The sequence below is a fragment of the Corvus moneduloides genome, chromosome 7 (genome assembly GCF_009650955.1).
Source record: "Corvus moneduloides isolate bCorMon1 chromosome 7, bCorMon1.pri, whole genome shotgun sequence".
Classification (NCBI taxonomy): Eukaryota; Metazoa; Chordata; class Aves; order Passeriformes; family Corvidae; genus Corvus; species Corvus moneduloides.
In genome coordinates, this window is record NC_045482.1 from 30924426 (window position 1) to 30947838 (window position 23413).

Below are 23413 nucleotides of genomic sequence, written 5' to 3' on the forward strand. Positions count from 1 at the left end.
CCACTGAAGAGATATTTTGATGATACAGTTTTCATTACTAAAATGCTATAGCATAATAAATTAATTCTATGTTGTGCACTTATCTATTAGACACATTACTACAGAAAAATAAAAATGTTAATTATTCATTATCATCACTCTGATTATTTGTTGTGGCTGATAATTACATTGAATGTATTTTATATCAGTAATAACCTTCTGTCTACATTTACAACATATCATATCTGGGGGGCTTGTCAAGCTTTTTCCCAAAGCCTTTTCTTTATTAAGACACAGACCTCATGAGTACATAACCTTTATGTTGAAGGCTGATTTTCCTCTTTCATATAAAGAACAAATATTATAGATTAATTAATCCAATGTGATTATAATTTAATCACCCTTCTTCTGCAGTCACAAGGGACTTGGTTATTATTCAGTGGTTCATTCATATTGTTATGGAGAATAAATGCAGTCATAAAAATATTTGTGTGTCACTTAATTCATACAACTAAACAGGACTCAAAATCAGTAAAGAAAACCCACCATTTTTCTTTCTTCTAAAACACAGAAGCTTTGTGGTCTCACAGGCTCTTACTTTCCACCTCTCAGCCATTTGCATCTGCTGAGTGTCTTGCTGTAGAGCCTCCATTTCCAAGCAGAGGAATACACACTTTTCCCTTTCCAAACAATAATTAACTTCATTTTTTAAGAGGCTGACTCAAAATTGAAGTGTGGATCCTGTGCACGCCTGACCAAATGCTGCTTGCCCCAGCTCATTTTTGAAGCAATGACTTATGCATTCCACTCATGTCTAGCCTATTCCACTTGACTTTATTGTCAGAGAAAATGATTACTTCTTAATCTAACTTTTCTAACATTTGCTTTTATGCCATTTCCTTAAAGTGTAGACTGGATCATATTCCTATCACCATGGAAATCCTCTTGGATTATTTCTATATCAAATTCTATGAGCTCTTTGAAGGCTGAATCCCCTCAACATTTATTTTAGAAGGACAGGGAAAAAAAAGAAGAAATTTCTTTTCATGAGACCTTCAAAAAATGTGCAATTTGAAAGTGTGAATGAAATTACTGTTTAATAAAAACATGAATATTTGAGCTACTTGACCTTGGGACAATGTTGTTTCATTAAATTAATCAATTTTAAGTTTTTACTGGACTTTGAGAAACTAAGGCAATAATTCATGAATGCATTAGATGGAAGCAAATTAGCAATACAAACCTTTCTCTTCTGTTGCATTTAGGAAGTCTAGAAAGAAAGTATCAAGTGCTAAGTAAATATTACCAGTCCAAATGAACTGATCAATAAAAATGCAGCCAAATCAGAGCGGAAGTTAAATGCACAGGAAGCACATAAACAACCAAATTAATTGTATGAATATGACATGGAGGAAGGCTTGGATCTGTGCAACAAATAGGCAGTAGCCTTATGGCTGGTAAATTATCAGAATCAGGTATTTTTAAAGGAAACATTAAATTTCCACTAGGCCAAATGAATTAGTATACTGGACATTTCAAATCTATCCTTCCTTAATTTCAAAACGCTACTTGCATTACCATGATTTTATCTTGCACTACTATGTAAACCCCGGAGACTCGTCAAATGTGAGAAATGTGTATTTTTGTAATGTCTTTATATTACTTTCTTCATAAAAAGCTTTTGTAGGAAAGCCGAGGTATGGTTTGGGCTGTTGAATTCAGCAGCCCAACAGGGGTGAGGCTGTTGCTGCTCCATGCTCAGGGTTGTTCTTCCCAAACTACCTTGATCCTGGATGCTGCCACATGGACAAAACTTTATTTTTCCTTTTTTTCTAATGCACTGAAATTCTTTAAGACTGTGAAAAGAACTCACAGGCATAGAAACAACAGACAATAAGTTCCATATGGTGGAGTTCCCTTGGTACAAATTGATTTTTCCTCTGGTTTTCTTCTCTGCCAGTGGGACACAAGTGTGAGCTCTCAAGGAGCTGGGACATGATCTGATCATTTAATGTGTAAAGAATATTGAAATTGGAGAATCTTTGGCGTGGGACTTTCCAAACTCTTCATTGCCTCAATATAAAAATTACATGGGTGGTCCTCCTTCTTCTGCTGTATCCCAAGCCCTGGAATCAGCCAAGAAGCATTTCTCCTGTTGCATCTGAGGTTTTAGACATACTAACAGATTAGATGAGCAGTTTTTGCACAACCAGTTACACAGGTATCATAAATACCAAACAATAGCTTCAACTAAACTAAGCTGATCTCAGATCATGTACGATATGCAAAAATTATGTTTAGAAGAACTTTCCAGACATGATCAGAAGTGAGTTATAAATCTAAACCTAGATGGGCAAGGAGCCAAGTTGGAAAGATCAGAAGATAGAATCAGTGGAAAAGTAAGATTACTGTGTTTGAGTGTTGTATAAACAAGACTCTCTTTACCTGGATATACTGCTGAAGACTGGCTCACATCTTCTGTGAGATTTAGATGGTACCTCTCTTTATGGTGTTTTACAACAGATTTTAGAACACTGTTTTTGAACACAGAGTGCAACAGCATGTCCTTGAACTAATACTTCAGCTGGTGCACAGAGAATTGCAGGAAGCACCATCCATTTTCCTGTCCTTTTATGCATCTTCTACTGCTTGTCTTTTACCTGTGTTTTTAATGTGATCAGTAGTCTACATTTGTGACCTACAGATCCAAGACCTGCTCCAATTTCTCATTATGTTCACTGGCTACTTTTAAACAGATTGTAAAGGACAAGCCTGGGCTTGGGTATCAACTCCAAAACAAACCTGAAATCTCAACAGGTTTGGGAATTCAGCAGCTAAACAAAACCTATACTCTTTGTTCGGTTATTATGCTTTGCACATTGACTATATGGCACACTGGGCAGAAAACGTGGTTATTTATGTAACATTAACAATACAACAACAATTTCATATTGCACCCATAATTGCCCTACACAGTCCTGAAAACAAGATAAGATTTCTCCATCTCAGAGACTTCATGTACTAGACATGACAATCTGGTTGTAGATGAGTCAATTATCTCTCAATCTCTTTTCCTTAATGTTTAATCTCTAATACGAATACACAAGTTCTATACCAAAAATCAGACTAACCTGGAGTCTCAAACTCCAGTGCATAATTCTAAGTGCCTGTGCAAGTTATTCTCATTAAGCATTCCCTCTCAAATAGGAATGCATAAGATGATTGAAAACCACTCTGGTTCAAGTTCCAGGAGAAAAGGATCTATCTGTGAAACTGAGAGCTGTGAACATGCAAGTCAAGCTAAGCTAAGCAGCTTATGTGTGGGAAAAAGAAAACCACATCTGACACAAATACAACATAATTTTATCATCATCCTTCATACCTCTTTCCTTCTGTTGTTCAGCCACATCCAGTGACACACCCATGCTCAGGATGCAGACTGCACTCTTTGGGGTAGATTTCTTTGCCTTTGATGAAGCTACACCATGTGCTATGGTGGCATGCTCTAAATCAGTAATTGTGCAAAGAATGAAGATATTGTTTACTGACAGTGAGAACAATTTTTTGCTTTAATTCATGCCACAGCAGTACATGAGAACAGTTCATGGGCTTCCAGTGCTCTGAGAGGGCACCACAGTGGAGGAATCTGGATTCAGAAGTTTTATTTTTCTCAATCATTAGCATCATAGCCTGCTGACCCAGCCCAGTCTCATTTTATATCTGCAGCCTGACAAGATCACAGCTTGGGATGACATGGTGGAAAGGAAAGGAAAGGAAAGGAAAGGAAAGGAAAGGAAAGGAAAGGAAAGGAAAGGAAAGGAAAGGAAAGGAAAGGAAAGGAAAGGAAAGTTGTGTTGCTTGTCAAGCATACTTTCTTTTAAACCACCAGCCTGAGAAATGTTTGCTGGTGAATATGTTTACACAGCTCTTCCTCTTTCAACGTAAAAGCTATTGCAATGGTACAAAAAACAGTGGTAAAAGTGAGGTCCCCATGAAGACAAGTGGTGTCCATTGTAATAAGGGTGTTTTGCAGCTACAGAGCCTTTCATCTAAGGATTTCAAATTCCTTGCAAAGATTGATTAATTAAGGCTCACGGTGAGAGTTCTGTGAATCATCAAACCACAAGCATTTCACACCTCACTGACTTGCAACTCAGAGAAGCTCTTGATGAACATGAGCTAAGTTCCATGAGACTTGAGGGAACCTAGATCAACTCCAGTGGGCTGGCGCTGAAGTCATTTTTCAGATGTGTAAATTTAAAGGGAAGCCAGGTGAGCAATCCAGAGCGTTTCGTTAAGAAGCAGTGAGTGATCCTTGGGGAAAGCCTCCTCCTAGATACTGAAACTCCAGCACTCTGGAAGCTGGGAAGGTGCTAGCAAAATCAGTAGTGATCTCCCATGGAGAAGAAACCTTTAATTCTATTTAAAAAGCTTGGTCTCATTTAATTGGTACTTATTTACCTCAATGCAAAGTTGAATGTCACTTCCCCTTCTTTTTCCAGCATTGTTAGCCATTGTCCTTGACCCAAAGCAATGCCAGACTGAAGAGGAGGACCTTACTAATGGGCTCTCTCCTCACTAACAGTCTCTCTCCTGCAAGTCGGAGGACTTGCACGGCACCTGAGACCTCCTACCAGCTCTCCCATCAGCCCATTCCTTCCCACTGGCACCATTGCATCACCTCTCTGGCTATGCACCTCTCTAGAAGCTATTCATTTCATTCTCAAGAACATTTACAGGACTATAACTACAGACATTTAAAATCCTGATTACTATTTTCTCTGTCTTAAGTGCTATTATAAAATATTCCCTGGCCATGCACAGCTTATAAAGAATGTTTTATACACAAGAATGTAGGCGCCTATTTTTTTAGTTAAAAGTAATGATTTGGTTAGTCATATTTTACAGTTGCTAATTACTCTACAAATGCCATAACCTGTCTGAATTATAACTGCTCAGTAAAAGGTTTTGTTTTGTTTAAGAGATGCTAAGTAATGCAGTGTAAGACTACATGTGTCAGACCAATACATTATAAAATGTAAATGGTGTGTATGTATATATACACATATATATATATACACATATACACACTTCTTTCTTTCTATTGTTCTTGGCTGAGGAGATCAATCCCATTTGAATGTAAACCATTTCTTGATTTTCTCTAAACTCTGAGCTTTCTCTATTGTTTATTTGGATGTAAATTAAGTGTAACGGTGGAAATTGTGGTGTGAGAAGCCCATTGGGCCTCTGTTGATTTTCCTGACAATACACTGACCTGTTGGAATACCAGAAGAATGGTAACTACATGAAATCTGGGTGACTCTTTTGATTAAGATCTTTTCTGGCATATATCTGTCATGGCCACATACTTTGCATACACACACTGGAAATATGTTTAGCGCCACATTATTCTACTGCAGGGTTGCGGAGAAATGCAAAACCCCAAGTTTTCAGCCATTGCTTTATCTTCCTTTCATTTACAAATGGTTGATGTTGGTAGCAGAGAGCAGACCACAACTTGGGCACTCTGACTTCTGTAGAAGTTGCTCTGTCCCAGATGAACTCAGCCCACCTGGCCCCAATTTAACTTTGTGCTATCCCCCCCCAGCCCAGGAGCAAGGCCCTATCCCTCCATCCGTGGTCCCTTCCCCATTAGCAGCCCAGATCAGGTTCAAGAGGTGGCCACAGCCAGCTGGCTGAATCAGCCCCTGTGGCTTTTCCTCCCCACTTTCTTCTGGTTTCTTTACTCTTAATTTCAGTGTCCCCTTCAGAGAATCCTTCCAATCTCGTTCCCCAGACCCTTTCTTGGTTATCTTCTCCTGAAGGCAGCCCCAGCAACAAAACAAGAATTCTAGGTGTTATAGCAGCAGTTCATCAGCTGAATAGAGGAATTAGGTTCAATTACCATCAGTGAGTAGAAGCAATGTGTCTTCATGGACAGAGAACTGTTCTAAGGGGTCAGCATTTCACCCCTACCCACCACTGCTCTTGCCGGACAACTTCAGACAAAGCACCTCACCCTCCAGTAGTCCAGCTTCCCCCCATTAAAACAGGGATTGCATCAAGTCCTTGTACAATTTACTAAAAATGATGAGGAAAAGCTCTAGATATTATTAATTATAGCAGGAACCCAAGAGGTAGGGAACTTTAACTTTCACAAAAAGCTTTAGCAAATAATTGATTACAGATACAGCTGTGAGCTCACCTATATTATTCCAGAATTCAGAAGAAAACCTTGTTTTTAAATCATTTTCATTCAGGAGAGATGAGCAAGCAGAGATAAAAATGAAATATACCAAAGTCATAAATTACTCTGTGAGTCTCATATAAGCTGTTTCCAAGACATTAAGAAGTACAAAAGAAATAGTACCAGAAAAGAAAGTTGTAGTAACAGCACAAAGAAGAAAAAACCACCAAATTACCTCATCAGTTCAGCACTCTAAATACATTGCCCTTTTTTAATTGTTATGCATTTCCTTCACTTGAAGAGACTCCAGAATATATGGCAGTATCCCAAGTTGCACAAAGCTTATGGATATCCTGAATGAAGACTTTTTGAAATCACATGAAGGACTCAGAAAAGAAGTCTCTACTCTCTCTAAAGAGCAGAGATGATTCAATTTTTCATATAGGACCAGAATCCCAAATTAGCATTCATGCCAAAAGGTACCATCAATGATTACAGTGTGATGTGAAGATGTTCTTTTCCTGGTAGAATGCAGACCACAGCTAAGTTACACACTGTCAGACATTTTTAAGAAAAGGCATCAGGTGATTTTAGGGGAGGAAGGAAGAGTTCAGACTTTTGACAAAGCTGTAGTGGCTTCTGTTCCCGCTAGGTGGATCAATTCTATCTTGTCAGGATTTCCAAGGCTCTTCTCCTGGGAAGGAATTTTGATCTAAAATCAAAATGAAAGATACCTACGTTGCTTGTCTAGAAGAGCCAGTCAACCATCAAAGAGCAAAATATCCATTTTCACCAACATGCCCACAGACAGTGACCACCACCATAACCAGTGCTGACTCAGACAAGCAGGGTCCTGCAGAATTGCCTGTATGTGTAGAAGGAAGGTCCCAATAACACCCTGCCAGTGCTGCAGAGTCAGTTCAGTTTAGATACACGCACGGTGAAATGCAGTGCTACTGTTCTGTCCTGTACACCAGATTTTTCAGCTCTCAGCAGCTAAGCTTATTGTTACTGACCCCAGGAGAGCCTATTTCAGCCCCTCTCGCTCATTTCCATCTGACCTTTGCAAGTAGGGTCCCACATTAAAGGCTGGTGCTGAAGAAGGGTGGATGAGCTCTTACAGAGCAAGTGCCTCTGTCATGTGGAAAGACCCGCCCTGCTTTTGCCAGGCACACCAAATTCTTCACTGGTTCAGCACCTATGGATCTCATGGAGTTATGCCAAGGGCTGGTTTGCTCTTGCTCAATTTCATAAAATTCTGCTTTGTGGGGAGGAATGTTATCCACACTGCTGTGAATGGCTTGGGTCTTCAGTATCTGTGGGAAGCTATTTCAAAGGGTAGGTTGTTCTGTTTTTAAGATGTTCAGATGTTTTGCAGTTTTTTTTTTTTACCACTGGCAGTGCCTCATGGGACCATTTTGTCACAAGACACATTAACAAAGCATTGCCAGTGTCTGTGGTGGATGGAAAACCTGTAAAACAAAAACATTTTCTCCTGCCCACCTTCTTTCCCAAATTTCAATGAAAGCAGAAATAATATTTCCTTTATTTATAATTTTCTCCTTTGTCCTGTTTCTTGTTTGCATACAGTGCCACAGTTCCAATTGTCTTTAACAGGAATTTTATCTCCAAACAAACTGGAGGAAAAGGTCCAATATTTTATGTCTCTTAAGACAGCGGGCCATTCTGGGAACCATAAAACTCTCAAAAGCAGCCCTGACCAGTAAACTCAGTAATTTTCCAAGGAGGCTGCAAATAATCTTTGCTCCATGAATTCAAACCATTTGCGAACTCCAGCTATCATCCACTTATCCTCAGCAGACACCAGAAAAGTTGGCATTTAGCTGGCATTACATCTTGACATTATTCAGAGGCTTTAAAACATCAGAATTGGTTTTGACAAAAGCTCCTCTCCCGTTTAGGTAACAGGTCCCTCAAAATTGTCAAGGAGCTGTTGCATTTGAATCCTTTGCAGCACTGTCAGCAGTATTAGCAAACATTGAAGAAACAGGATATTTTGCATTATTAAGGCAGAAGACAAAGGGATTGTTGATTGTAGTAAGAAAATCATGCATGTATAAATGATTATCTATATTTCCTCTCAGGCAATAGCTGATGCAGAGACAATCAGATATTTGCAAGATACAAGGCAGATATTCAATTTAATTAAAATAAATATTCCAAAAAATATATCAAAAGCCAAGCAAGGTCTTCATACAGACAGATAACTGTATTCCTTTGTTAATAAGGTCCTTTGATTAAGGGTCTCAGAACAGGGAATTAACTTCTTATCATAGGATAATTTTTCTTTACTTACTGCTATCAACTATGAGACACAAAACCAGAAACTCCCTAAGGTGTCAGAACTCAGAATTTTTGAAATGAGGTATTTTGAATGTTTGCTGAAAACAAACCTTATTTAAAATACTTGATGGACAGTGGTTGTAATGATTGAAAGAAGGCTTTTCCAACACTTTTTACCATAATCCCCAGGTTTCAGCCCTTGGAGTTGTCATGCAGATGGGCTCCCAGCTGGTCCCACCACATCCCAGGCTGGGAGCATTGCACTGAAGTTACTTATATAGGTAAGAAGTTATTTATAAAAATAAATGATAAGGAGACACCCTTTACAGCTGTGACATGGACAGAAGTACTATGGCAGAGAGTAGTGAAAACTTTGTACAGCCATGAATGAATATTTCATCAGCCTAGATGCATTTTCCTAAAGAGAAAAACACAGAAAAAACCAATTCTGTAGGGTCAAATCCATAGCTGGTGCAAGTCAAAATATTCCCTGGACTGTAAATGGAGTTTACACACAATTTACACCAGATGGGAGCCTGACTTTACAAAGCAGTGTCTGGAGGCTAAATGATGTTCTTGAAAGTTGCAAAGCCTTGGATTATGAAATCTCTCTCAATATATTTCCATTGCAACTCCTTCCAGTGAGTTTGCTCACAGCAGTCCGAATGCAGAAGAAACATCTATTTCATTATCTCAAATAGTTTAAAAATGCTTTTTAAAAATTCCATTATTTGCACAGTGTAAGGACCCCAATGCACCCTAACTACTGTTTGACCTGAATATATTAAAAATATTGTAATGTTTTGCTACATATCCCAAGGTAAAAAGAAAATAAAAAAAAATCAGGGTACGGCTTATTAGTTTTCTCTTCGCTGCTTCTTATAAAGGTTTATTTGACAGAGCATAAGATAGTGGTAAAATCCTAAGGTAAAGGTTAAACTCTGTTTTATTATGTTTACAGGATTTAAAGGGTAAATCAGGAAGTGCTTATTTAACATCAAGTGAAAGTGGTGGATTAGTAACCAGACCGAGACTTAAAAGCATCCTTAATCCTTAAGATCTCTGAGGGTGAAAGGTCACTCTTTAACACCAGGTTGTGTAAAGAATGAAGCAGACAGAAGCTTCTGTTTCATCATTGCCCAGTTAATCCACTGAGGAAATGAGCAGCATTGGTTTTTTGCTAGGTAAACTCCTCCTAAAACCAAGGAAACAGAGGAAAGCCTGAACAGGAAATAATTAAAGTAGGTTTATTCCATGAATAGAGCAGAGCAGCGCAGGAGATATTTTAAACTGTCTTAAAAATTACACTTCTGTGACTATTAATTTTCTACCTTGATTACATTTTCATCACTCCTTATTTTCATTATTATTTTAATGATTAAATTGATGCTCAGTATTTTATGTCGAGAGAGAAGTAGAACAAGACGAACATTTTCAGAAGCACAGTCGGTCACTTCCAGTGGCCAGCAGTTTATGTTTTGTATTTTTTGGTATCTTGTGGATTAGAGAGCACAAATGGGGCTCATAAATACCCTATCTCTTCTAAACTTATGATTTCTGGAAAAATAATTAAATGCAGCTCTTTTATTGTGTTACCACAGTGATGTGTGTCAAAGAAATAGGTGCAGGCAAATATAGTTTGTAACGTTTCTCCTCTTTAATCTCTACTAAGAGGTAGGAGGCAAGTGTTCACTAGTTATTTGAGCTGAGATTAAAATGGGGTTTGAAGTTCCCAGTAGCTGGAATGAAACATAACTCAAAGCTTTTCTCCACAAATGCAATATAAAGTATAGTACGTTAGAGAAAATGTTTAGAGCCCACTAGTTAGTAAATATACCCAATTCTTGTATAGACAAGCCTTAACTTTTTCTTTTCTTTTTGAACAATCAATATGAAAAGACAAACTCTCACATATTTCAGCTACTAGGGAAAGAGTATTTTCAATACTAGCAGCCTTTCAATATTTATATTGAGCTTGCCTTTATTAAATCACTGGTGAAAAATAAGAGGATTCACCCAAGCTGTAGTTTCATCATATAAAACAGCACAGACATTTATCTTATAAAATTGCAGAAGTGTAGCTCCATATAGACTGATGAAGCTGAGCTGCATTTGGCATTAGGATCTCATTTTCTTGCCTAAGGTGTTTATGACGCATACAGTTGCTAATAGCTTATGCAGTTCATTTTTTACAGAATCTGTGGTTTAAGCACAATGCTTAGTACTCCTGAAATATAACTTTTCTTTTTTAAAAATTGCAGAGTGTTTAATGTGAATTATGAAGAGCGCTTAGTTGTACATATTTGAGACCTGCCTCAAATTTTTCACAGTATTCATCCCTACCTTTGCAGTTCCATTTTATCAAAATATTTTTTGTAATTAAGCAGAAAAAAAAAAAAAGGCAACAAAATCACATTCTGTAAACTAAAATGAATGTTTGGGCTCTTTGGGGCTACTTTCCAACAGATATGCAGGGTCAAAGCAGCAGTTCAGAGCTGAAATAGCCCTTCCATAATCATAGGGATCAAATGTAGAAGAAAATATTCTGTAATGCAAATAAAGGGGTTGAAAAGCTGATATAGCATTTCTTCTATGTCCCTGGGTATTTTTAGTTTGATTTCCTAAAGAAGTGATGTTTATGTGACTGAATCGCCTACCTCTTTTTACTGCTTCTTGTAATTTTCAACCCAATGGCCACTTCTGAATGTATTTGACAAATGCACAGCAATCCCAAACTTCCTAATCAAGTTCCTAGAATTTTGTTAGAAGGCATTGCTTCATAGAGGGCAGAGATATTTAAGTTGCTCAACTCATGGAAAAACTGAATCAAGTGCTTTTGAGAGTTCACAGAGAGGAGAAACCTCTTAAACGCCTGAATTTTCAGGAAAAATTCAAAGCAGAGCTGGCAACCATAAATTCATAGCAAAACAGGATTTGTTAGTCCTGGATCCCATAAAAGTATCTGTTTTGTTTACTGAGATACCACGACTCCCCAGCCCATCAACACACAAACATATTCAGCAGCAGTAGTGCACAGCACAGAGCTGCAAACCAAGCTGAACCTCCCTGACCGCAGACGTCAAGAAACATAAGCTGTTTCTGGGTGACTGTTGGTTTTCCAGGTGAGGGATGACAGATGGTTTCAAAGATTCTGTTTCAAAGCAGTATTAGAAGGAAACTATTTATATACTATGAAGCATTTAATAATAGGGAAAAAAAAAGTAATTTTGGAAAACAGAAGGAATATTATTAATTTTTCTGAGTAAAACAGATTGTAGAGAGAACCAAAATAATTTTAGGGCAGGTTGTTTGTTGGGTTTTTTTTTGCAGAATTAGCACCATTTAGCATGTATGTGCTACCTGACATCCTGAAAAGACTTTGCAAGTGCTTATAATAAATTCTAGTACTCCTGAGTGCTGAAGTCTCCAAACCACTGCTATTGTAAGAGTTAGAAAAGGAGGAGCAAACTAATGAAAGGGGCTTAAAACCCCAACTTGCATGGCCTGAATGCTCACACAGATCACAGGGCGATAATGCCTCTCCATTACAGAGTTTAAATCACAAAACCAGCCTCTTGCCTGATCCTCTCTACTTCAGCACATTTACAATATGAATGGGAAATGAAGCATATTTTCAGAAATATTTAGTTTGTAGACAGTAAGCTTTGAGGCAAACAGCTTGAATCCTTTTGACCTGATTCCTCTTTGTTAAATGAAATAAAAAATAAATTCAAGCTGCACATTGAATTACATTAGAGCCCAGCAGACAAGGAAGTAAGTAATTCTACAGAGCCTCTGTGCTTTAACTAGCTGAGAATCAAGAAACTCCCAGCACTACCTCTGTACTAGAACCAGACATGTAAAATATTACTTGTCTTTTGCTTACAAATATTCCAAAAACATATTGTGAAAAAAAAAGTGTGCAAACATTCATCAAAGGAACTTGGCTTAGGCTGTGTCTTCCTCATTTTTCTTTAATTTACCCTAATACCAATCCAAAAATATCATGACATTTGTTAGCAGTATAATGTAGCAAAAGCAGACAACACTATGTTTCCCAAATATCAGACTTCAAGATATGTTCAATAACAAAGTGAACTTCAGCATCAGTTCATGCTTAGTATTGTTCATGATTCATATGTTTCAGGAGAAAATAAGTTTAAATTAACAATAAAAAATAATTTTATGTGATATTCTACTAATAAATAAGTCATCGTTCATAATTAATGGTTCAGGACACAATCAAAGCATAAAGTCGGAAATTATTCAGTTATTTTTATGTGATTTGTTGCACCGTTTATGCAATTAAAAATAGGTCATCAATATATTCTATAAATTAATGATCAACATGAATCAAGAAACCAATAAAATGTTTTCTTAATTTACTACAATTAATGGAGAAAATCCCCAAGGATCACACCCAAAGGCACTTCTATATTGACAGTCTGAACTGTCACTGTCCAAAACCAGTTCAGAAACTTTAGTTCAGAAACAAAATCATTAGAACTTTGGGATCCTGAAAGACAGCAAACATCTAAAAAAAATAGAAAAGAGTTGAGAGTTATTCACTTAAACAATCCTTACATCAATAAGGTATAAGGTCTGAGGTCTACGCAATCATTTATACATGCAAGAGCTAATTCAGGGAATCCAGAATCGAAGGCATGAGAATATATTTCCCATACCAAATAAATTGTTAAAAGACATAAATGCAGTCCCCAGAAAAGATGTTCTTTTCACACTTCAAAGAAACCCAAACAAAATTAAAAATAATTGGAAGCCAAATACATATGACCAGCATCTGGGTTATCTGTAGTAACTAACCAAGAAAAATGTGCTTCCTCTCATCCTGGGTTTTTGAAGATGTAAAGTGAGAAACAAAACCACAGCCAAATAGTATTACAACAGAATTAATTTGTCCCCATGTACTTTTTCCTAATGTAATGACACTGTTCAAAGCACTGCACCCTGCAACCACAGACGCAGACATGCACCTACTGCACCCAGTGGTACATTTTCAAGGGCCCAAATTCCAGTGGGAATGAGGGTCACCCCATACTCATCTATGCCAATCCCCCACTTCTGCCTCCAAACCCACATGGAGCCCTATTAAAATTTATGGAGCTCCATATGGGTGTACATGTCTGCCCAGGTAAATCACTGGCAAACTTAGGACTGTAATTATCATTATTAGGAGTGTCTAGTACATTTTATATGCTAGCAAAATCCACCAAGTCTGCTGGCAGCAAAGGGAGGCCTTTGCAGGACCATATGTGGTTTGTCTGAAGGGCTCTTCAGAGTCTGCTCCTTCATTTCTGCCTCAGTCAACACTCCCCCTGAACTTGCCAGTGTCTCTGAAGCTCAGGTATCACTGATACAACACTAGATGCAAATAATGAAAACTGATCTTTTTTCATAATTGCTTCCAGTCAAATAGGAGTGGAAGGATAAAAAATAATAATTTGCTAATACAGGAAAATAGAGATAAAAAGCCCACACTGTTACTAATTTGAATAGACTTGCTGGAAAAAATAAATCTTTATGTCCTTTTTTTTAAAAAAAATCTCCCCTGCTATTCAAAGTCTCTAATTTTGGTTGTCTTAATGTGTTTTCATGTAGGTCATAAAGTATGATTTTTATGTTTATTATGGTTTACACACAAAATTATATCGAAAAACTTTATAGTTACTAAAGTATAACATCCTTTACTCCACCACACCCTAACAGTGAGAACAATAATTCACTCATAAAGATTGATAGCTGGCATTTGTCTTCAAGTTGTCCAATGACTGCATGAGAATTAAAATAAAATTATCTTCTCACCAAAGGAGTTAGTTATCCCTGCAGGCCAGGGCTGAGGTGGAGTTATGATGAATCATGCATTGGGAGGATCTCTAGTTTTCAATGAAATTAGTAACTTCCTTGCAAATTAATTTAATTACACCTAACAAAATCTCTGTTCACAAAACACACATCTTTGGAGGTCTAAAAATAGAAGATGCACTCTTCCAGTCAATAGAAATTTCTGTATTTTCCTCTCTTTCCCACACATATTTACACACTGTCTTGGATGGAGGGAAGGAGGAAACAGTGTTTCTAGAAAAGCCAAAATAGAAGTTTTTCCATGACTTCTAAACTGCAAGCTGGTTTCTCAGCATGTGTGAATTCATAGAGTGCCTTCAGCTTGAATAGAGCTACACTGAGTCATCCTGATGTGGGGCCTGACCAAAAGTCTAGGCTGTGCCTAATAAAAAGAGTGAATTAGAAATCTTGAAATAATTTGGCTCCAAGCAATGTTTCTTACAGGTACAATTTATGAGAACAATAACAAGTACTGGAAATTTTAATTCAAAAATTCATTAGCAGTAATCATAGTCTTTTCTTCTTTTTCCACAGACACCGTAAAAGCCAAGTCTGCTTGAATGAAAAAAAAAAGATCTTCCCCATTTCTGAACTCGGCATCTGCAGCAAGTCTTAGCATCATCTGCAGAAGAGGTCTTTGAGATAAAAAACTTGAGTGGCTCCTTCTGGTTTAGTGCGAATGTTGGACACCTCCAGTATAACCTTCCCTTTGTTCAAATTCACCTCCAAGACCACAGATTTTGCCCTGTTTCACTGCATCGAGGTCACAGCTGCTATGGCAGGGCCAGCAGGTCCTGTCTGACACTCTCACTTGGGGGTAGGGAGGATGTTGCCTTGCTTCTAACACTAGTGTTGCAACCTTCATAATGTCTTAATGGGGACATTCTCTGAAACTTGTTTGTCGCGAGCAGGTTTGCTCTGAACTTTAGCCAAATCTCACCCGACTGGCACCTTTTATTATATCAAACACGGTGTTATGGCAAAGGGCTAAGTCCAGGGCCAAATAATGGGTTATAAAATATTCAATATGAAGAGGTAGTTCATTTATCTCCCCACGTCTGATACAGATTAAAAAACTTAATGAACACTGGTGCACATTCTTGTCTGGACAGACAAACTTACAGATGGATAACCAACAGAAATGTATGCAAGAATACACACACTGTTGAGAATATTGTGCTTATAAAAATATATCTTTTCTGAAAAAGGCACTGTTTCTGGGCTGTAATGCATCTACAATTATCTGCAAAGAATTCAGAAGCACCTGCCCTAAAAAGTATGGCTTATCTATAATTTAAACTGAAGGAGACTTTCCTTTAGGCAAGACAGACTTTGTGACACATGAAGGAGCAGCTCTGGGTGTATCTAATACTTTACCACCAGTACTGGAGCCTTTGCAGCATTTTCACCTCCATTAAATTAGAGAAGGTTTCCATTTACAATACTCAGAGGAAAACAATATTACTTTTGCAAAGGTAGCCTGGCAGTTTTGTGCTAGCCATTGGCAGATAAGCTCTGCTTCCTTCTACCCTAGATGGGATGCCACTACCTGCAGAGATGAGGAAGGAGAGGCACAGTGCTCAGCACAGAGTCACGCTGCAAGCACAGGGCTGAACAAGACACAGCTGCAAAACCTCAGGAAATCCTTGTCTTGTTCCAGGGCCAACCTCACCTCAGAAGTAAAACATACCCCTCACTTTATTACAAAGTGCCCAAGACACAAAGCACTGGCAGTACTCAGAGGTGGCACCGAGGTAATTTAACAACATCATCAAACTATGAGAGTTAGAATTTGATTTATAATGATGACTAACCCAATAAAATGGTAAAGCAAGTCAATACGCAGGCTCAGAGACTTCTCCAATTTTTTTACCCCCTAGTATTTTGATGATGCAGTCATCATAAAGCATTCCAGACATGTCATGCTCGGTGGAAACTATGGAACAACAAAGCATCACATGTATCCTTGCAGAGATCAGGTCATTCTTCCTTAGAGCTGCATAAACCTATTCACAAGATCAGCTTTTTTGTGGTAACAATGAAAGCAGAGGGGGAAAAACCCGCAACCTCTTGATCACGGCATGTACGAAAACAATTCCTAGTAAGGAGGATATTTTTATGTGGAAGTGGTAAATTTACAGGTGGAACAAAGAAAACCCCAAAACCCAAGAGTTCAAATCCCTGTAAATTGACATTGCTATGCTGATTTATGCCCACTGAGAGCTGTCCCTTCATAATTTGTTCCAGGCTGGAATTTTACTATGGAGAAATATGCACATTCTTGTAAAGTCAAGGAAAAATACACCCAACTAAAAGGGTAGTTTCTATGTAGTTCTATTTTTGATCACTTTAGATATTTTAGGCTGTGTCTTGCAATCCTATTTATGGGATCAAAAAGAAGTAACCCAGATATGGGAATAAAGTTAGTAAAGTCATTGGTCCAGACAGGACTCAGGCTGCTAAATACATGATGATTGATATTGGACACATTTCTTTCTTGGCAGGGAGTTTTGGCTTTCAGCTACACTGTGCTGACATCAAGCACATTAAAAGTGAACCCAAATATCTGCTGAAATTCACAGAGATGTTGAAACATTTTCAACTCTGAAGCCAAGGATGTGTCAGCTGAGAAAGCTGAAGTCTACCTTCGACTTTTTCATTCTAATTTGGGGAAGAAACGCTCAGCAAACTTGTCAAGTCTAAGCAAGCTCTTTTACAACCCACTTCTCTATTTTCTTGTGGCAGGAGTCCACCAGCAACAAACTTCATAAAAGCAGTAGAAAGGTCAACCATTGCATGTGTTTGACAGCCCTGGATACAGTCCCAATGCACAAAAGTGGGTTCAGAACCCTAATCTATATTTCACTTTCTGTATCAGGCAAAGAAGACAAGTTTTACACTCATCTTTTGCTGAGGCAAGTGATTCCCAGAGAGTCTACTTGCTCAAGAGATGTATTACAGGACAGAAGCATACTTATTATCTTTAGACAATCTCTCCTCTCTTTCAGGGCTCTATAACTTCCAGTTCTCACTTCTTTTAATGTATCTTCTGCTTTCTCATCCCCTCCTAGTGCTGCTGGATTCAAGTGCTGATCAGGGCCCCTCAACGGGCCACTGCCCCAGGAGCTGTCCCAGAAGCCCCCATAGAGAAAACCTGGGGAATACCTGGAAGGTTTCAGATCAAAAAACCACAGGTCATGATGTGTTTGTGCTGCCTAACCAAAAACTGCATTCAGGTTGAAACTGGCTGCTCAGTTTGGCATCTGTGATAACACATATCGCTCAGTTTAATTATTTTTGTCTTTGGTGTGCAGGTTGCTTGTGGGAGTTCTGCTATCTTCCATTACTTCAAATTTCAGAGTTTCAGTAACTTATTGAAAGGAACCCACATAACCTTTTAAGGCTCTGTAGCTTTCAGAGACCAAACAAAGTAATTCCTCTAACCTTATGGTTTCATATGTGCTGGAACTATGATAAAGCCAAGTGCTTTTCCCAGAAAATGTTTCTTTGGAGAGGCCTAGCACTGGTATGGTTTTTGTGTAGGCACTTTGTGGTTTTATTACTGATTTTTCTTAACTTAATTAATCAGTTATACATTGGCTTCACCTGGGTGTCCTGCATTTTAATGTTACAATGAATCATTTGTTTGATAATTTGTTGTTTTTCTTTTTGAGCACACCATGGTTTATATCTCAAATAGTTATTAAAGCAGGTTGAAAAAGCAGTTACAGAACAAGTTTGAAATGATGAGCATGCTGATTCAATTACATTTTCAGATTCGAAAAAATATTTTGGAGGAGAACCACATTAACAAGTTTTTCTTTTCCTCTGTATGGATGGGTTTTCAGACATTCTTTCAAAGCTGACAGTCAGACACAGACACTAATAGGGCATTGCAGCCATGCCTGGGCCAGGCTGTGGTAAATCCTGGTGGATATCCACTGAGCTACCTCAGGGACGAGAGCCAGGGCTGCAGCAAGAGCTCACCAATGTGCTCTCACCACTTGTTTCCTGGGGTGCTTGAGGTTGCACTGAGCCCCCAGTTTCAAGCTGGCATAAATATCTCCTCTGGGAACACAATTCCAGATACCATTTCTATTTTAGATATGTAAATATAATTTCAAAAATTATACTTGCTTTCAACTATTTAAACATTTCACTGTTCATATTTCCATTAGGATTTGAAATGAGAATAAAGATTATTGAAGCAATAGTAGTTTTGGGGGATTTTTTTCAACCAGGTCTATCAGAGAGGAAATAAAACGAATTGCCTATAGGAACAAAATTAGCAAACAAATTTCGAGAATGGAGTATGATTTAAAGGCATTTTGTGTTAACCTTTCACAGAAAATATTTCATGCTGTAAAAAGAGCAGAAATAGCCCAAGCATCCTAAGGAGGGCTGCTAGCCCTCATTTAGAAGCTATTCAAACATCAAAGTAAAATTATTTAAAAAAGCAATTTGAAGAATCTCATCCATGTCACAGTAGTAAGAGACAATATGCGTGTGGTACATACATAAGAGACAGTTTTGCTCATACTGTGAGACAGAAGAAACCTGAAAACAAGAAGTATCTTCCATAGCAAAAACTTGAGAATAGCATCATTGTTCATATACCTTTTTTTCTTTTTCTTTTTTTTTTTTAAATGAGCAAAAGGCTTTATTGCTTTTCTGAGGACCAGCCAATTTACACCAGGAAAGAAACACATATTGACCTTATTGTCAGAAAATGGGCAGAATCAAGCACATTTCAGCTGACTAACTAATGGAAATATTTCCAGGCACATAAAGAATACAGCACATGTGAATTAAGACATGTACTAAGAACAATGGAAATAGGCACTGAAAGATAAGACATTGTTTAATGGGTTGTGTAATCTGATAGTGGGTGTCACATGATCCAGAAGCTGGATTTTGCAAGGTTAAGATACCAGTACAAGAAAGCAGAACAAAATGAATATTATAAGTGATCTCTAATGATGATGCCTACAATGAATAGCTAAAGGTAGCTTTCAAGGAAAGCTCTCAGGAGTTCGTCTTTAATGTTGGATCTGAGCTGAATCCCGCCAGAAAAATCTTTTTCAGCATTTCTGAGTTACACATCCAAACTCTGTGGAGACAAGGACAGAAAGAACAGAGTCTGGAAACTCAGAAGTCCATTTGCTGAAGTAAAGACCTTTCCCAAAGCCAAACAGAATGTCTGAAGACTTATCTGGTAGGATAAGCCGGTACAGATGTCTTACCTGAACCAATTGGCTACCAATTATTTTGTAGTGGGAATGAGGAGGACCTAAATACCTTTTGAACTAAATATTCCTTTTGTGACCTTAGAAATTTTCTGCAGAATAGTTTGGTTCCGAATTACCGGCATTTCCCAGCAAAAGACACCTGACCCCCAGCTCAGTCGTTTCACATAAAAGTGTTACCAAGAGAAGACTCCTGTCTCAGTCTCAGGTCTTGATCAAGTCAGACTTGGATAGGAGAGGACAACTTCCCAGAAACTGGAACATTTCTGAAGCTATATGATTCATCGTGCACATCTGGCTGCCCCAAACACAGAATTAACTAATGCAAGGAGACTTTTGGAGTTCATTTCATCATGTTTGTAATTTTTGTTACATCTCATCCTTTACCCCTTCTTTGTCATGGCTATCATTTAGGTTACAGCCTTACAGAACAGAAAATTGAGCTCTTTTATAAGAAAACAGAAGCATGCTTTATGTTTGCTGTCCTTCTGTAGAAGAAAAAAGTAAAAGCAATAATATTGATCTGAGTTAGAGTTGACCATTATCCACTTAAAAGTCACATGGCTGGTAGTTCTGATACACAACTAGGTTGTCCCTTAAAATGAAACGGTTAACAGATAATGAAAACCGTAATTAGTTGAAGCCTAACAAACACCAAGGTACAAGGCCAACAACTGAGCATCATCAGCCCTCCTCACCATCTGACCTTATTGTCTCTAAGACAAGAGTTAAGATGTTTTCAGTGGAGAAACAATTTTTTTAGCAAGATCTAAAGCCACCAGCTCCAGTAGCTGGAGTATTGGGTAGTTACCAGGTGGGAAACAGCTCAGCCTTGCTGATCTCACACACCCTCCTTACCCACAAGTGGCCAGGACAGAGGCACCACCCAGATTTGCTCTGCTTCGTCATTTTATGGAAAATTACAGTGACCCAATAACAGCGATCCCTTCTATGGTCTAAGGCGCTCCTGTGACCTCTGTGTTTCCTTCACTGATCTACATCAGTGAACTCCATCCACAGTGAGAATATCTCAGCACCATGTTTAATTGATGACAGTCTTGATTATAAATATGAAATACTGAATTTCATATCATGAGAGAGACCAGGCATGTGAGGGTTGTCTACAATTAAAACAGGATCTGGAACAAAACTAAATTTTGACAAAATAATAATAATAAAAGACTCAACAACTAGGACAAGCTGAATCTCTCTGTAAACCTTCAAACACTATAAACTGAGATATGCATATGCTGAAATTTTCTGTTCCTTTAACCTCATCTCTTCCTTTCAAAACAGATATTGCTGCTTTGTGACTCAGTCTGAATCACAAGTTTCAGCTTGAGGATGACTCTGTAGAAACAATTGAAAAAATTAATGTACCTCCAGCCACAAGATGTTATTTAGTTTTGCAGACCATATCTGATGTTAAAAAAACATCAAATGTCCACGCTGGCTACTCAGCATGTCACCACAAAGGACATGGTGAGATCACAGCTGAGGTAACGACAGAGACAGACTGGTCCTGCCTGCATCAGGAAAAAAAAGGGGTTTTAAAGAGCAGAGTATGTCTTGGGTGGGGCATGGAGGGAAAGAGAATCAAGCACCAACTCCTGCCAGCCCTTGGAGTCAGAGCTCCAGGAGAGCAGGGGGGAGGGATCCTGCAGCAGTCCTTGCTGCATCCCTCCCCTCCTCCCCAGATCTCTCCATCCTGGCACCCCTGGGCTCTCAGGAGATGCAAAAGGAAGATGATCCATCTCATTGCTTTCTCTCCCCACAACTACTCCAACTGTCTGCTCCCTCAAACATCTGCCCATTTGTAGATATCCAGAACTGGTCTTCAGAAGAGCTGATACAGTCAAATAAAAAAGCAGGCTAAAAGGAAGATAGCATTTCTATTTAAGTAAACATATATGACACACTCTTTCAGGCAGTCTACATGTTTATATTGGGCCACAGTTGGTTCTTACAGTATTTTCATACCTACTAATTGATCAAAGATTTGACTAATTGGTTGAAGATTAGATTGTTATGTGGGTTTAAAAAAAATTTAGGATGGATTAAAAATATACACCTGAGAAGAAAATTTCTCTATGTGAAATTAATAGTATACCAACATAATTAGGCATTATCTCAACAACAGCAGCAACAATTTTTATGTCCACAACTTTCCATCCAACTTAATTTTCATGTATTCCTTCCTAAGTAGTTTCTTTAATCTAACAGTATTCAAGGGAAAGAGAAGCAGCAGAAGAATCAGAATAGCAAGACAAAATAAAGAAAAAAGGTAACTAAACTAGAAAGATAAAAATTTCATCTTCCCCGACACTTATCTCCCTGAGAACCTGAAAACCTGACTACTGTAGTGATGACTTTATGGCAGAAGAGGCACAGAACAGAATAAACCAAAACATAAAGTCACTTGCATTATTTATATATGTATTTTTAGGTTTTTGCCACTATATTCTTGTATCCCCTATTGCCACAAACTTTCACTTATCCAAATTAGGATTTACAGAGGTAGGAAATATCCTGTGTTTGTTCTCTGGCTTCTGCTGAACCATTTCACATTTCCCTCCTGTTCTCTTTCCTGCCATTCCCAGAGGACAACCCTGGACCAGATGTGAATGAAGCGAGTCACAAACATGACCATAAATACTTCACCATGCAAATGCAATTTCTTCTGTCACATATAACAGAAAGCTGTACATGTCAGGCTGCTTATTCACACTCCAGCTTGCAACTAATCAGCACTAATCAGAGCGATCAGATTCACACTTCGCTGAGCTTTCCCAGATTTATGCAGCAGAGGACTTGGATTTCATCACTCAGGATGGGAGCACATGGAGGCTGGTGAGCAGGGAACAGCCAGCCCTCTGCGTCTCTTAGGAGAAAGAGCGTAAGGCAAACTTCAAAACAAGATCAAATTGATTCCCGATGCCATCTTTTCCTCTTAAACCAGTGAAGGATCCAGAAAATAAAGAAGCACCACTCTTCATCACTTTCATGTGATGAGTGGAGCAACAACATAACATTACCTGAACTTACAATATACTCTATGTAAAAATTATTTGGTTCTGATAAATCTCTTGTAAGACTTTGATCTTCAGGTCTCATGAGTCATATTACAGAGGAATTTACTGTACTTAATTTAGAAATCATTTGAAAAGGTCTATGACTTTCATTTCTCTCTGCACCCCTATGAAGGGAGATCTCTAAATGAAGGAAACTAAACCAAACAGGTATGATCTAAATGCATACAATTATTTGTTTAACATTGAAAAAAAAGTATCATTTTAGTTTCATTGCTTTAAGTGGCCATCAGGTAGAAAAGATACATAATTAGAATTTTTAAAGGTTTTGAATGAAGCACTGATTGAGAAAATTGTTGGAAATGATGAATGGCCCAGAGGCTTGGAGACTTCAGTAACCTTCACATATGGTTTACTTTGCTTTAGAAATCAACTGGCAGGCTCAGTATGAGATCAACCACTTTCACCTGTATTATAATTAATTATTCATCTAATCTACCTGTAAAAACTTAAAATTTGGGCATTTCTTCTAAATACCCTTTGTAGGTAACAACAACAAAAAAGAGTTCAAATATAATTAATAACCACTTCTGTGGGAGCAGAGTTAAAAACCTGACTCAGAAAGGGTGTTTATGTTTTTGTCAGTCAGTTAGCTGAAACAACTTTTTCTGTCTTCTTTTACAGAAATGAAAAGCCACAAGTAACTTGGAAGAGTTCAGTGGTGCAGATTATGTTTATAAAGTTAGGCAAATTCTCTGGAGAGGAAACCAATAATTCTGCTCATCAAATACTACCTGCCTGCTACC